Below are 4089 nucleotides of genomic sequence, written 5' to 3'. Positions count from 1 at the left end.
TGGTGGGGGGGGGGGACTGTGTTAGTTTAGGGGGGGGGTGGCGGAAGGAGGGGTGGGGGGGGTGGAGGAGGCGTTGGCGTGGGAGGGGGGGGGGGGGGGGCGTTTAGGCCAGGCCTGGGAGTTGTGATGATCTATTCTATTGTATTGTATATTTCTATGTTGTATTGTATACCCCTAGCAGTGGAGGCTGGTGGAGGTAGAAATCGGAGGATTGGCTCATAGTGATGCATGGAGAGGAATGAGGAAAGAGAAATGAGGGATGGTATCAGACAAGAGAGCTCGGCCTCTGGGCCTCCACATCCACCAGCCTCCACTTTGGTATTTGGCTGTTGTATTTGGATGTTTAAAAGGTGCCTTGTGAGTAAATATTATGATTGCCATGATAAAGGAGTTGCTATAACTCTTTCTGAACCAGAACCATGGGGTTAAGCATGAAATGTGTTTTATACTGTTAGTCTCAATGGACAAGTTCCCACATGTTCAAACTCACCCGATTCATTATCTCCCTATCAGAAAGTACCATGTTTTCTCCCCTAAAAAGGGTTTTCCGCTTGAACGTTGGTGTTCATGCTTGGTTCCTGTATGGTCCTAAGCGCCCTTATGTTGAATGCAACACATAACACACCGCACATCCCCCTCTTAGTCATGTCTGCTTAACTCTTTAATGACATGTTCACAAAGTCGTGGCAATGTCATAGCAACAATCCTATTTTTTTGGCCTGTTTGGCCAGATCTCTGTGTCCGTTCGGGTTTAGGTCTGTTCGGGTTCGGGTTCTCTTTATTTAAAAAATGTAAGCAAACAGCCCCCCCCCCCCCCCCCTCCTCTCTCTCTCTCCCTACACACCTGGATACACACGTTGTCTGCCCACACAGAGAGGTGAAGAAGTTAATCCAGGATTTGTGTTGTTGATTTGGTAGTTGCCCTTATAGATGTGTTACATTCTCTTCTCATCATTTGTCCGATTGTTGTCTGATCGCACAGATGTCTGGCATGATGACTGTGCTACACACACACACACACACACACACACACACATATATATACTGTACACACACCACACACACATACTGTACAGACACACACCACACACACATACTGTACACACACACACCACACACACACACATACTGTACACACACACACACACACAAACACACAGACACTAATCCATGTAGATATGTCTGAAGCGTTGTTGACCTGATCCTAACCCCTGTCTTGTATTTCTGTGGTAGTAAAGGGCGGTTATTCAGTTCGTCAGAGTTCCTAATTTAGTGTTCCAAGTATTTGTCCCAACTGTTTCTACCAAAGTTCTCCTGAAAGCCTATTTTAGATTTGTATGAAACAAACAACTGAACGGAACTGAACGGTTGATACTGTAGATATGACCTCCCTACCATCTCCAACACACACACACACGCACGCACGCACACACACACACACACACACAGACGCATACACACACACACACACACACACACGCGCAAGCACACAGTAATGTGTCTTCCCACACCTTGGAAGTGAAAAGGATAGCAGCCGGTCCTGCTGATGACAGACAGCCTGACTACAGTAGAACACCTTGCTGTGGGAATGGTAGTCGTGTGTGTGTGTGTGTGTGTGTGTGTGTGTGTGTGTGTGTAATCGCTGCTCCCCAGCCTCCTCTAGACCCAGGCAGGTGGAGATAGCGCCCAGGGACCAACGGAAACGCAGAGTGGGCCGTGTGATAAGACCCCCAGGGCCCTCTGGCCGCCCCGCGGGGCCGGGGTGATACCGGAGGAGCTCTCTTTTACTGTGTCTCTGCTTTCTCAGAATGGATGACACGGCACTGAGAACCTGCTACTCAACCTCTGAACTCCTCTTCTCTCTTGATACATACCGTAATAACCCAATAAACTAGCCTTCCCATTCTACATTTTACATTGTTGGCGTTTAGCTGCCGCCTTTATACGAAGCGGCTTACAACAAATAAGTTTGTCTACGTAAGTGAATCATCTATCCACTAGTCATAGCAAGAAGAAGTCATTTATGCTAAGGCCAGGGGCCATTGGCAGGCATAATGCTAGAATAAGGAAGACATTTTAAAATATATATATATATTATTATTAATTTGTTTTATTATTTATCATCAAATCAAATTCAAATCAAATGTTATTTGTATAGCGCATTTCTTACAAGATGCAACTCAATGCGCTTGAATTACGGTTGATAAACTGTACAGGGGGTTAGAGGGGAAGAAGAGGTCATAGGAGGGAGAGTTCAGATGTCGCCTGAGGAGACGGGTCTTCAGTCTCCGGCGCAAGATAGATAGTGACTCTGCAGTCCTGACAGCAGTGGGACGCTTGTCCCCCCATAGACACGTGTACAGCATGACCCACCAGGCTGCGGTAGACTGATGGAACCATTGGGAGGACATTGTGGTTTGTTAATCATAGTTGTCGGTGACTGCTGTTACGCTGGGTTAACTTAACAATTATTTCTCATGACAATTTATTTCCGCTCTTATCCCTTAAGGCACAGGGACAGAGTGGGGAAGGGGAGAGCCTGGAACTCTATTCACGGGACCAGAAACTCAACAACAACAAAAGATGAAATCTACAACATGAAACCAGTTTGAAATGACTTCTGCTTTGTGACATGAATGATGCATTATCATGCTGGAAGGGGCCATTAGAAGATGGGTACATTGTGGCCATGAAGGGATGCACATGGTCAGCAACAATAATCAAATAGGCTGTGGCATTCAAGCGGCGATTGATTGGTGTTAACGGCCCCAAAGTTTGTCAAGAATACATTCCCCACACCATTACACCACTTGAATGAATGAGAATGTTAATGTTAATGTTAATTTTATTTATAATGCGCCCCCATCCAACTTTTACATCGGCCCGGGGCGCAGAGAAGGTTTACAGGTGTTCCTAATAAAATGTTTGGTGAGTGTACATGTGTATGTTTGGTATAAATGTCTTGGAATTAATATTGAATATCGATTAACTGAAAGTTGTGCCTTCAAAAGCAGGGAATAAAATAGTATGATGAAGCAATCAATCTGTATAATACCTTTCATGCAATGGATTACGCAAAAAAGAAAAAAAAAGTCCTTTCACTGTCCACTCCTGTCTTGCCATTCCTTGCTTCTGACCTCTGACCTCTAACCTTGTTGTCAGGCCTGTCCTAGTGGGGGTTCAAACCTCCAACCTGTCGTGTGCAGACCGGCTGTTTAAAGCAGGTAGGAGACAGAGAGGCAGGGCAAACACTCTTATCTGAAGTGGCCCCATTATCCTGAACGTCTGCGACTGAAAACGTCTCATGAGGAGCCTTCACCGTGTCCAAAGATAACGGCTAATTAGACATATGGAGAAGAATATGGCCTTCCCACTCGGGGACGGGGGGACGGACCCCTCGAGATTTATGTGTTTACAACATGAAGGAACACGTCTGTGTATTTTTAAGGCTTCGAGAGTCTCCTGGGGAACAAAGAATCGTGGGACGCTGTCAAATTCTTTAGCAGTACACCTAGTACCAGTGTTGTGTACCAGTGTTGTGGACCCGTAGAACCACATCGCTGGCACAGCGCACTGGCATGGCACACAGGTCACATGTCACCGCAATGACTCACAGAGAAGGATGTAGGGAGATGCCAGTCATATCTGTAGGGATCGGGAGATAGTCAGAGTGATAATCAACCGCATTAGCGCCCCAGGCTTGGTTCCCCATTCCAATCAAGGCTTTGATTTAGCTAAACACCGCAGCTAACAATAGACTGACCTCAGTGTTCCACGGGAACTCGCTAGATCAGTCTCTTAAAGACACACTCGGTCAACGTTGGTTTTGGTCCCTGGAGCTGTGTGGGGGAAAATAACGTTTTTGTTGTCTATTTAATATTGAGTTTTTTTTACCTTTATTTAGGCAGGGAGTCACATTGAGACAAGGGCATTTTACAAAGGAGCCCTGCACACCACCACACCACACATTGTAGAAAATGAATGAATGAATGAATGAACATATAATAATTCAATAAAAACAACGTAATTTTTCATCAAAGAGGTCCTCAATCAATATTTTAAGTTGCCCGAGCGACACCAGAACAACCA

This window comes from Nansenia antarctica, assembly GCF_963989245.1.
Source record: "Nansenia antarctica genome assembly, chromosome: 16".
In the NCBI taxonomy this organism is placed as follows: domain Eukaryota; kingdom Metazoa; phylum Chordata; class Actinopteri; order Argentiniformes; family Microstomatidae; genus Nansenia; species Nansenia antarctica.
Note: the sequence above shows the minus strand (reverse complement) of the source record.